Raw genomic sequence first — 13,431 nt, forward strand, 5'->3', positions numbered from 1 at the left:
AAGATAAAGACACATTCTAGGTAGCATTTTTAAATCAAGACCATAATTGAGCCATTAAACTACACATATGCTCTTATTTCTGACTTAACTATGAAAAAAAAAGTGTATTTTAAGGAACTAGGCGAATTGTCCCACCTTTTCAAACAAAGGCTAAACATCAGCAAAAACTATCAATGGAGAAACAAAAACCTGCAGAAGAAGAGTATCTATAGAAAGAAAAGATACAGCCTCAAGCAACATCAGTTTGACCATAAATTCTTAATTCCAACAACTATACAACACAAGTACTAACAGAAGGCTGTATGTATGTAGTTATGCTGTAGACTTCTGACTGTAAATAAGAAAAACCTGCTTCAATTTTACCCTACACTCCAACTGGGGAGCTCACTGTGCAATGGCAGCAACAGCTGTATCACAAGTGTTGACTGTGGTCATAGCAAGTATCTGGGCTGGCACCAGTAATGAATTACACTGCTTTTTAAAAATAAATTTGACATCAGACACATTAAATAAGTCTACTGTTGCTGTGGCTTGTGTAACAGATACAGTAGCCACATATAAGACACATGATGTCCTTCAACTTGGCAGAAAGGGCCACTGTTCACAAAAAAAGCATAAACTCTCAGAGGCACAAACAATTTGCAGAACTAACAAAGTTCTTCTGTGTAAGCCAGCCCGTAACTGCTGGCTTGGAGCAGGCACATACCTACTGATGTCTCCAGATTTTATTTCCTCACTTGATACCAGCCAAATTTTTTCCCCTTTATTTCTGGTGCTACATGCTGTAGCTACAAATCTCTTGTGACAGAAAGCAGGTAGAGACAGGGAGTCCTTCTAAGTGGGTTAGTACTTCCACACTTCAAAGAGACTGACCCTGGCTATCTGCACTATTTCAGCAAATACAATTATATCTGCATAAAGTTTCCAGGTGCTCAGCCTTGCTTTACTCACAAGATCAGGCTACTGATCAGGAAAAGGCCAGGAATCATAACCTGCACACCTTCTAGCCCATCTGTATGCTATGTCCTTCCTCTCAGCAATTTGTAATTTTCCCAGAAAACAGTTTTCTCTTCCTGAGTATTTCAACATGTGCCTTTATTAAGCAGCTGTCCTGACAGAACCTGTATTTTTCTATTCAGGAAGCTACAGGCTGGGGTGCAAGACAAATAAGTCTGTCACAGGACAAAGACAGAAACAATGAAAACATTGTATAACTGCAAAGTGCAGTCATTGGTAGACACAGCTACCATGACCTGTAATAATTCCTGCCTGGCCTGATTCCCATCTCTCTAGAAGTATGTCTGACACAGTCTGCCCAAAATCAGGAGTGGATGGTGGAGCTGTTCTAACATGATAAACTCATCACATAGTTCACAAATAACACCAGATTGCAGTGCAGTTATGAAGTAGACTAGAGGCCTTCTAAGCCACAATTCAATTTGGTTAATGAGACAGACCCCTACTTTAAGCAACCTTAATATTCAGAATTACAGTTTGATTCACACCAGCTATCATTTTATATAAAGAGGTGCTAGGCTCCACTGAAAGTGACTTGGCTAAACTTAGCTCAATGAGTAATAAGCTCTTGAAGCACACACCATGCAATAATTACCTATATCACTATGTCTGAATCCTGTGCCAGTTGCTATCCGCATCTTCAATTAGTATCCAAGAAAAAAAAAAAAGGGTTAACAGAAGTGGATAGCACACTCACATTACTGAAACTTTGTACTGACTTGAACATTGTCTGCATACAAGAAGCAAGACCTGGACAAAAGACCCAAGGCAGCATCACTATGCTCAGCTGAATTTACCAGCACTGAGCTGAGACAGGTTAAGAGACTAAATCTACCCTCTTGTATAAAACACCTCCCATCAAACTCCCCCATTTGCAAACCCACCCTTCCAGGTACAAATGTTAACTAGTACGAAGACAGTGTTGCCTAGAAATACATTTGCTCCTTTCCTACCTTCTTCTCATTTAAGCTGCATGTGCCTTACCACGAAGTATTATACCCCAGAGCACAATAAAAAAGTGGAAGCATCAGTGCTTAAGTATTAGAAAAGCCTTTTGGAAGTACAAAAGACAGTTATTTCATGCTCTCATTTGCTTTGTGGTCATTTGGAAGTATGCAACTACAAAAGCTCCAAATAGAGTAAAACAAACATACACTGAGCACAGCTCATGTCAACAGAGATCTCTTAACCTGAAGGTCATATTGTCAACACTACAAATGTAGAAGCAGCTGCTGACATTTTGACGTGGTCCCTAAACTGCAGCATGCAAGATCTAGGAGACTGTAAGTCAGAGAGACATTTGAGGTTTCAAAGATTCCAGACTCTGTCAAGGATTCCAGACTCCCTGTCAAGGATTCCACTCTTTTACCTCCACAAATGAGATACTGTATATACTACCTATACTCAGCCTAATTGCCCTACTGTATCCAGTAAGAGTGATTTGGGATTTTTTGTTTTGTTTTTAATTAAAAACCAAGAAGCCCAGAGGTTAACATAGGCTTCCAAGCCAAATACTGGTCAATTTGGACCAAACATCATGTTTGGTTACATACTGTAATAGATCCTTCAAAATTCTGCACCCGCTCTCTCAAAACACACCCACCCACCCACCCAATCACTGTATTCCTTTCTCCTTCTCCACATTTTTCACTTCAAGCAGCATAAGAGGGATCTTCACACAAAAAGAAGCAAGTAACAATCTGTTTAACTCTTGTGACTCAAGTCTGGGTTTGGCATTACAGAGTGTAAGTGGCAAACTATGCTGAATCTACACTCACTTTGTTGTCTTCTGCAATTACTTCCCAAAGAGTAAAGATAACCCTCAAGACACAAAAAGCAAGGAAGCAATCAATCAGCTCCTTTAAAACCAATAATTCACATCTTCATGACCTGCACTTTACTCGAGGAATCATTCCTGAGTTACAGGGCCATATTCTGTTTCTCATAATTGATAGGCATTTACACCTACAAATATCCCAGTTTCCAGCTTCTTGGAAACATTTTTAAAATCTATTCTCTAAAATATTATTTAATCCACTTCTTCAGAAATGCTTTTTTTAAGGTCAGTTTCAGCAGCAACTTCATGCAGATTTTGCTAGACAGGCAATACAGTTAGGTAGCACAACCTCTTTTAGCCACCACAACAACTTCTTGGTATCTTTTGTGAAAAGGTATTTAGAAAAGAAATTTATAAAATAGTTATTTGGGTTTGGGCTTTCTTTTAAGAGCTAAATCTTAAATAAGAACTTATATGCATATTATGAGTTCCATTTAACCTTGCTTGCTCATGCTCAAAGTCTGCTACTTCCAAGAACTTTACAAACCATTAATAGATATCCTGAAGAAAAAGAAGGGAAAAAAAAATAAATGGATTGCAAATTTCTCTATTGGAGGTCTCTTAAATGAGGAGATGTAGAAAACTCCACAACACTTGGCATACAAAACAAAGCCAGAGAAAAAGTATGGGAAAAAAAAAAAAAAAAAAAAAAAAAAAAAAAAAGAAAGAGAGAAAGTAGATCAACCAAAATGCAAGAATTCATGAAAGATGCTTGCAAATGTCTTTAGCGCCCTTAAAGAAAAATCAATGCCTTAACATTCTGAGATCTCAAACTCACTTCTCTGGTGGTAATGGACTACCAAACATGTCCAAAGTGTTAAACAACCAAACATCCAAAGCACTCCTTACCAAAATCTATTCTTCAGCTTCACATATACTTAGTTCCAAGCTGGCACACTGCTGGATTATAGGTCTTCTATCACAAAGCAAACAACACTTTCCAGTTAGAAATCAGGGCAATCAGGAACCACTAGTTCCCACTCAGAAGATAAATTAATTATCTGTTGTAGGATTTACATCAGAGCCATAACAGCCTGAAGCCCTGTTTGTTCTTTCCCAATATCTGAAGTTCAAACAACGTATTTTAGAGCTCTTCAGTTTAAGGGTTCACTAAATAAAAAAAAAAAAAAAACTTTTACTACCCACAGTGTAACAACTGCTTTCTTACCTTTTCCAGGGAGAGGTCTGAGGAACGAAGAGAAAACAGTATTACATCTGCTATAACAAGTCATGTTACAAACTGATCATTTTCCTGACTATGCAGCCCCTCCTATTTCCTCTTACTCACTTCTCCCGCTGCAACATTATATCATGTTTTATCTTCAAGTTATTCCTGCTGGTCATTGGATCAAAACAATAGGCTTGCTCCTAGGTGCATTTAGGAATTTCCTCTCAGCCTTTTTGACAAACTAATTAGTGCTAATTTAACAGATAAGAGAGACAGGACTGGGTATTCAATCTTCCCCATGCAAACCTGCTAACCGAGAGTACTAAAATGATGTTGCTTTCTTTTATTAAAAAAAAAAAATCCAAAGCAAAAATACCCCAACAAACCACAAAACAAAAACTCCCACATAACTAACAAATCATTCCATTTTATGCCGTTAACTCACATTATTAAGGAGACCTACATAACTTTTATTAATTCTCATTTTTAAAGACATATATAACTTAATCCCCACAGTTTGAATATAAGGTGTGGTATTATACACCTAAAGCAAACTAAACACTAATTGGCCTTGCCTGCACATTCCTGTCCCATCATTGTGCCATCTCCACCATTCATCTAACTTCCTAAGAAAGACAAGCTAGCAATAGAACTAAAACTAAGGAAATCAAACCAGATTTTCAAGCTATGTTTTACAGCTTGCCTTCCTGGCTTATTTCCCAGGGGATAACAGTAAGTATGAAAGATGTGTGGACAAAGGGTACAACACACAGCTGGTAGGACAAGGCAGGACTGTCCCCAAGAGATGTGAGCCCAGGCTAATCAGGTTACACAGACACAGCCTTCAGGCTCATGCCTTCCCAGGCACCTCTAGCTAATATTAGTGTAGGCTGTACTTAAAGCACACTGTCACCCTACTGCACACTCACCCTAGAGCCATATATCCCTCTCGTTCCTTTTTCCTCACAGAGACATTGGTGCTTCTACCACCCCACATCAACGTGATCAGAAATGCAACCTGTCTGGAAAGGCTAAGCCAAGGGGATGGAGAAGTCAAACCACTCACAGGCACTGTGTTGGCTTCATCTGTGTGTGTTTTCAAATACTGGTGTTGCAATGCATTCTTCCAAGCGTCACTGCCATGAAAATAGCAGTCCCTGGTGGGACTCAAACCATCAGTGTATTAACTGGTGTGTGTGCTTATCCAGGACATCACAGGGCTGAGGGACACCGCTAGGTAAACGCCCAGAGCCAGAATTTACAGATCATACACACGTATCAGTCAACACACGACTTAATAGCAAAGGCCTCCTGTGCAGATAAGACAGATAAGGTTTGGTTGCCCAGATGAATCCCATAGCCATATGAAACTGATGCTTACAAGCTGACTGGTAACAGAAGAGCCAAGAGCCATCTTTGTTCTTGTTGTATTCATACCTATTGGAAGAGCAGCTCTGCTAGATTCACAAATCCAAGAAATAATCCATTATTAGTTGGTAGAAAGGAAAAAAGGTCAGCTTTAATCACAAGATTTTTTAAAGGAAATAATTAACTATGATGAACAATAAGGAGTATTTAAAAGTACAGTTTTGTCCACCTGAAATGAACTGTCTAAAGACCAGTTGACAAGTCATGTGAAATTTTTAACTTTACTTTAACAAATAAAATAAATTTATTTCAGTTCTTAATTCTTACTGTAAATATTCACATAGCTCAACATAATGCATTTCACACTACTTTTTGATAAAAACCCCAAAACATTCATAGTCACACTTCATAGTCATAACTATATTTTGGGTTGGAAGGGATCTTAAAGGTCAACTAGTCCAAACCTCTGCAATGGGTGGGGATGTCTTTCACTAGACCAGGTTGCTCAAAGCCCCGTCCAACTGGGCCTTGATTCCTTGTAGGAAGAGGGCATCCAGAGCTTATCTCTGTGTATCATTTAAGGTCCTATCATTATGATAAATTCCCTGCCATGAGGTCTATTCAACCACCATTTAGGAGCAAGAATAAGACACAAAATATTCCTCTAAGAATGAAATAAGGTCATAATAAAATCATGCACACTGTATTTAAGAAATCCATTCTTGTATTCAGGATCTACACCCAACATGCAGTGACATCTGTCTGCCTTTTCCACCGGGGCTGAGCAGCTCTTCATTAGTTAGGTAACCACTGTGAACTGTTAATTCTATGTTTATTGTCTTCAAATTGGTTGTGATTGTCTTCAACTTGGTTATGATCTTCGCCTTTACATACCAACGTTTCTAGATTTAATACATTACTCATTCCATAAAATTATCTGTACTTATTTTTTAAAGACAGTAATACCCCCATGAACAAAACAAAACAAAAAAATTATTGTCCTTTTTTCCAAGTCAAAAGTCCTATTACCCTCCTCTCTTTCCTGCTATTCAGTATAATAGTACAGAGAGACATCAATGAGAAAATCTTCCAATTTTCTTCCTTTATGTCAACACACAGCAGATGTCCTCTGAAAGCTGATAAATAGTACAAAATGGGTGCAGTGTTTACTTTTGGAGGGCGGATGTTAGTAAGTCAGGCTCAAGAAACTGAGACTGACTTACCTTGAACATTCATCAGTGAGTAAAGTGAGATAACTGTGTGTCTTGGAAGTGCTCTGTTCCCAGCCTGTGGAATCCCACGCTCCCGTTCTGAACACTGATCTTTTTCATAGCAATATTCCACTGTCAGCTTAACAGTCCACCTATCTTACTAAAATAACTACTGCAAAAGTAGCGCCATCTAATTGGTTTAACTTCTTAACTTTAACTTCTGTAAAATGCACTCAAATTACTTGAGCAAGTCGTACACTCCTCAGGGAAAGTCTTCTGGGGCACCTGGAATTTTTCTTTTGTAAGAGAATTAGTAATGCACACTATCAACCTTACTAACGTAGGGAAAAAAAAAGTGCAGGTGTAGCACACATGTCTGCTGAGGTTGCTGCCTGTTTCACATACCCTGTCAAGCCCTAAATAGCTACAGAATGTGCCAATCCACTGACCCCAAGAGACTGATAGCCTCTAAACAGAGATTCATAAGAACTGGATTTCATTTTAGTACTGGCATGAACTCCTGAATTACCTCAAATATTTTGATCTTGTTGCCCCCTTCATCCATTGCACAGTAAGAGAAAACTGTTTTTTGTGATTCATGAATGCTGAAACAAACTCAGTTCATTAGAAGTTCACATTGAATATTTTGAGGAGCTTTTGCAATGTTAAAGGGCAAAGTATTTAGGAAAGTTGCATTTGCCTGAGGTACAACAGCTCCTAAATGAAACCTCATTTAATAGATAAAAGCAATACAAGTGAATGTCATGGAGAAATCAATATTCTCTGCAGAAAAAAAAAATATAGCAAAACATACATCCAATAACTTGACAGTACACACATCTCTGGACTTTGGGACAAAGGACTCAGCAAGCTAAATGCAGTATTTAATTTTTTCAGCCTCTTCATTCTAATGTCTTTTGATGTCTTGCAAAATGACAGTTTTTGAGAAAGCCACTAAAAGGTAAAATTCTATTGAGCAAATACAAGAGTAATTAAAGGTTACAAACATTTCAGACAATCAGAAAAAGCATTTTCAGTTGAGATTGCCTTATACTGGAAATGTGTGGCTCTCAGGTCAGACACAACTCGCTGGATCAAGCCATAACATGCTTATCTACCACCTGATTATATTACATGACCCTCAGGAAATACAGGCATAAAGGACTGATCTTAATGTGGCCTTCACACATGCAGGTTTGCAAAGTTCATTATAAGACCAAAAGCTCCAAGAAGGTAATATTCTTGGTTAATCCTGGGCTCCACCGTCTCCATAAATACCTGGAAGTGATCATTACTGCAGTATTACCTGAACACAACAGAAGCCCACAATTCCTTTCTGACAGTACTGCCATTTGTGACTATAGCAGAAGATCTATCGCAAAAACACATGTTAAAAGAAATACTGATTTCCACCTCATCACTTTACATCAAGAGCACTGAATACCTTCTCAGAAATAGCTATTATGAGCAGATGGCTGCAGAGAAAAAAAAAAAAACAATTTAAAACAGGTTTAAAGGACAGTCTAAGGATTTGGACATTGTTCCAATGCCTTCCAATTCTGCTAATTTTACACATTCACTGTGGCAATAGTGAATGTTTGCATGGACTTGAACTGCAAGGTTTCTGCTTACTGCAGAGGAGTGTCTGCTGCCTCCCTGCAAAGTATGCAACTGTGCAGTATGATAGCGAAATCAGGCTTTCTGGGACAGGCAATGTTGTTAGTGACATAAGCTCCACTTACATAAACATTAAAGAGGAAAGTAAAAGTCTTCATTTCCCATAGCACACATTTATGAGATTTTTTTTTAAAAATACCCTTCGCTTGAAACAAAACTGAACTTCAGTCCCCCTAGGACACCAAATTGTGGCTGCTGTCAGGCCATAATTCATACAGGCTCCTGATTTGTCTGGAATTAGATTCCAATCTGACACTACCTTTAGTAGTGTAGTACCTTTAAAGACAGCAGCTGCCTTTAAAAAGATGAAATTTAGAATTTACATGAACATATAATACAAAAATGCCCTGATTGATTCCAATTTGCTGTAGTCAACTAAGCTCTTCAAAGAGGCACATGTAACTAATTCAATGTATCCATAGTTTTCATTCTTCCTCTCTAGGCTATAAAAGTTTCCACAGTATGAACATTTTCCTAACCTTTGGTTTCTATTAAAAGATGGAACAAGTCAACTCAGCATTAAACTTCACTGAAAACTAATGATGAGCAGTTTTTCTCTGTATTGTTTGAAGCATGGAATTATTAAATAGCAGAGCAGGGGGTTCACACATTTTTTCCTTTAACTGGGAAACCAGATGAGAGGTGATCCCTCCCCTCTAGTGGGCACTGGTGAGGCCACACCTGGGGTACTGTGTCCAGTTCTGGGTTCTCCAGTACAAGAAAACGATGAACATACTGAAGAGAGGACCGTGACTGGCCACTAAGACAAAGAAAGAAGACCAGGGCATTTCTCCGATGAGGAGAGGCTGAAAGAGCTGTGACTGACAGCTAGAGATGAGAAGGTTCAGGGAGATCTCATCAATGGTATAAATACCTGCACAAAGGGAGGACAGAGCCAGGCTCTTTCAGTGGTTCCTAGACAGGACCAGAGTGATGGGCACAGACTGAAACATGAGCAGTTCCCTCTGAACATCCAGGAGCATTTTTTCCTTTGGGAGTGACCAGGCACTAACTGAGGTTGCTCAGGGAGGCAATGGAGTCTCCAGCCTCGGAGATATTCAGATGCTGTCGCGACACAGACCTGTGCCAAGTGCTCTAGGATGACCCTGCTTGAGCAGGCAGGTTGGACCTGATAACCTCCAGAAATCCCTTCCAATCTTAACCATGCTGTGATCCACCAAAGAAGCAACCTTTCTACAGAGCTCAGTATTTCTCTCTTCTATTCATACAGATGCTTGGAGCCAAGAACATGCCATAAGCACAAAAATATGCAGCAAGTTATTGTCAATTTCAGCATCTCATCTACCAACACACAACTAGTCTTGGTTATATCAGAGCTTGGAGTGCAGCAGTTTCAAAATCATCTCACATTCACTAAGGACTATTCTCTCCTGACACCAAAGTCCCATCCACTTACTACTATTGCTTCCTTTGCTACCTGGTAACAGCTGCTCAGCTGCCCAGAATGGACAGTCTGAAAATTAACCTTAAAAACAGCTCTTGCCTGTGTCAAGGACTCAATTCCAAGCATCATAATATAGAAGGGGATAGAAGAGGGAATCCACAGACACGGGACAATCTGCTCTACTGGGCAGCAGCATGGTCTGATATTAAAACAAGCCAATAATGAAAAAGGGCTTTTAAACCAAGCTCTTGCAAGGGCTTTTAAACCAAGCTCTTCCCACATTTCCTTTCTTCTTTCTAATACTCTGCTACAGTGCTCAGAACTTTTGCTATAAATGCAAGCAAAACCAACAGGACTCTAACATATTAATCTATCAGTATCATTACCAAAAAAACCCAAATATGTACACAATAAAATATGACAGTTATAGAGCATCAGTCTCATTTGGGTTTTCAGCATCTAATGGACAGCAAGGTTAGACAATTCTGTCCAGAGAAGCTGCAAGATAAGGCAAAGAATCGGCTTCAGTACGGCCACTCAGTGATTTAACTAAAGCAAATCTGCCAACATAATTGAATCTAAGAATTATCTCTCAGCTAATCTGTCTGTACTATCAATAAGCCTCTTAGCTGGTCTACCATAAGCAGGATGACGGACTATATGGCATGACTTTTTGCACCCTAATCAATAGGCTCCAACAAAAACAGAAGTATTGATGATTCAAAGTTCACATAGAGGACAGTTTTAGACAAAGAATAGTATCAGCGAACTCCTGAAATTTACTTGGGAAACATCATGCTATTCACTACAAAGTAAAATAAAAGTGCTTGTAAACTCACAGCTATCTCAGTCAAACCACAGAGTAAGCAGGAAGACTTTGAATCAGACACCAACTGGTATCTTGGAAAGCCTATGTTAACAGGAAGTTCATTCTCAAGATTTTTATCTCTCCAAGCAGCACTGATCCCACAACTGAATACACAAAATTGAGGCCTCCATACAGGTGCAGCATTCCAAGGTGTCAGTGGCATTGCCTGTGGAGTTTTAATGATACATACATAACCAGGGAAACATACCTTCACAGCACAGGCACTGCAGACCACACACCAGTTTTACAGTTGCAGCCTTTCAAAGCTTCATACAGTAACTGAGCTGCCTACAACTGACATGCCATCACTGTCATTTAGTGACTAGAAAGTAGTTCTCTATGTTTTTATGATAACTCTGAAAGCCACTTGGTGTGCAGCCACTACCAGAACCTGTTCCTTTCCGTAGCCTTTCTGTGAAAGAAGAATACAAGTGACAACCTCACTCCCAGCAGAATCAAGGACCAACATGAGCATCCCAGGGGACAATGCTGGTCTGCTTTTGGTCATTTTACATGCAATTTAAATGTATTTATTCTCGAATGGTGATCTTGGTGACAACACTAAGCTTCTTACAGAGGCAGAATTCCCAGGTACATCTGGAGAAAAGGAATAGTTCAAAAAGGAAAACAGGACTAGTTGTAAAAGCCTACCTATCAATAACATTTTTCTGACGAACAGGAAAAAGCACAGCTACTATGTCCATTTTGTGGTTATCATGACTCCCAGTAATACAGACCAGTTCTACCGGTCTGGCTGTTCCTGCATTAATATGGAAGTATTGGGAAATAAGTAATGTGTCAAGTCAAACGACAGTTTTGTAAGAGTTAAAACAGGGTTATTCAAAGATACACCAATTAAGTACCGAGACTAATATTGGAGACTTATTAGAGCAGGCACTCATTTTTACTGAGGCAGAGGGAAAGCTATATTATTCAAAATTTTAAACAAAGAATACACAATTCTCTGCAAATTAACAAGAAACTACCAACCATGACTTGAGTATCACTTTATACAACACCTAGACAACCCAAAACAAATTACGTCCTACAAATGCTACTGCATAGGTCCTGGCAGAAGGAGCACTAAACCAACCCCAACCCTGGAAATCAACAAAATTTAAAGATTTAGGGAAGAAATGTATTTCAAACAAATGTAACTTATACATTGCCTTCTTGCTTAATTATCTCTCTTCTCCCAAGGAAAATTTTCAATAACATTGGAAACTGCTTTGAAGAAAAATGTGTACATCTTTTAGAAAGGGTAAAAGGTTTGGTTTTAACCACTTGTCTTTCAATATTGCAGATGTTGCCTCAACAGCACTCATTCTGAGAATCCTTTCTACAGAACTATTAAAAAAAAAAAGTATCTTGCATTCAGTTTACAGTCTTATCACAGCAGACACAGTGAGAAGTCTTAACATTTCTCCTTTTCAGTATTATAGCAACAACAGTTGCTATAATGATCAAGTACGCATTTAAAACAAAAATATTTAACCTGCATTAATTTCTGCAATACTAATCTCATTATTCTATCCCAAAGCAGATTGGCTAGAGTATAAATAAAATCCTCAGAGCACACTGAAAGATTAGGATCGAATTACTTCTACAAAAGCAGCTGGTAATCTGTTACAGGAGACAGAATGTGTGAAGCAGCAAGGAGCTCATGCATGAACTGCAGCAGAGAGGAAGAACAGAGGTTCCCACCAGTTCCAGGCAAATCCTTCCAATCTGATCTTGCTCTCTGGTGCGTGTAAGTCTGCTTTCTCCCACCAGCTCTCACCTGTGTTCCACAAACTGTCAGAGTGCCAAGTTAACATCCATTAATATCCATGGCAAAACTTGTGTATCACATCCTGGTCCTGCCTCATCAGTCAGGACTCTGGATTAAACTAGTCAGACACTCAGAGGCTGCTGCAGCAGCTGGATATTTCACTTGGATTTTAAGCACTCACATATCAAACATGGGGCACCACATATAGAAATGCACGCACCTAATCACATTAATGCTCCATTGGCATATTGTTGTGCTGCCCAGTGCTCTGGAACAGGCACCAAGTTCCCGTATGAATTTTTTGTTCATAACTGAACAAAAGATGAACAGATGATTTTTGTCTGCCATGGGATTTTTTTGCACTAGAGCCAGAGATCCTACTCCTTTCCACTACTGTCATCCATCATTCAGTTCAATCTGCTGGCAAGTGGAAGTTCATTCATGCAACTGACAGAAACTTTTGTTTTACTTCAACAGAAATTTACATTCTATCTCTTCATACAGCCGTCCAGTCTTCACTCAGTAGTTCACATTAAAAGCTGAAAACTCTTGCCTTCCACTCGGATTTTTACCATCCTGGTTTTCCTCACTTGCTATGATGCTCATTGAAAAACAGCGAAGTAAGCTTAATGGCTTAATATAATTTTCTTACTGTCATCACACGTTGCTCTGACTCAGTCAAAACAGATTACAGTGCCTCAGAGAAGGCACAGTTTTGTGAATACAGTCCCTGGGCTTGGAGACAACACTCCCTCCTCCAGACTTCTTCTGGTGACTCCAAAAGAGCCCTACTAGGACAAACATGTTTAAACCCGGAATAATTTCAGCACAGGTAGAAGCCAGGGCACTACAAACAGTACATGCAACTGTGTACACACAGCAGTAAAACAGGCACATAGGGCAAACCGGTCATCATAACTGTTGTTTGGTTTTGTTTTAATTTTTGTCGTTGTTTGTTTTTTTGGTGGTTTTTTTTTTTTTCTGTTGCTTTCTTGATTGCAAAAACCATTACACCCACGACTTAATCTCAGTGGACTGAAAGGTTCAAATAAGGTTACAGTTTGCAAGGCAGAAAAAATTGTCCACAAGGAGACTTCTTCTAGAGTCGG

General features: G+C 39.1%; 1 protein-coding gene across 2 annotated transcripts in view; it reads right to left on the reverse strand.

Annotated features, from left to right (window-relative positions):
- The window catches only part of TRAK1 (trafficking kinesin protein 1), a 126,807-nt gene that overhangs the window by 111,590 nt on the left and 1,786 nt on the right, over positions 1 to 13,431 (reverse strand). The gene's annotated exons all lie outside the window — the stretch shown is intronic.

The sequence above is a fragment of the Vidua chalybeata genome, chromosome 1, assembly GCF_026979565.1.
Source record: "Vidua chalybeata isolate OUT-0048 chromosome 1, bVidCha1 merged haplotype, whole genome shotgun sequence".
Classification (NCBI taxonomy): Eukaryota; Metazoa; Chordata; class Aves; order Passeriformes; family Viduidae; genus Vidua; species Vidua chalybeata.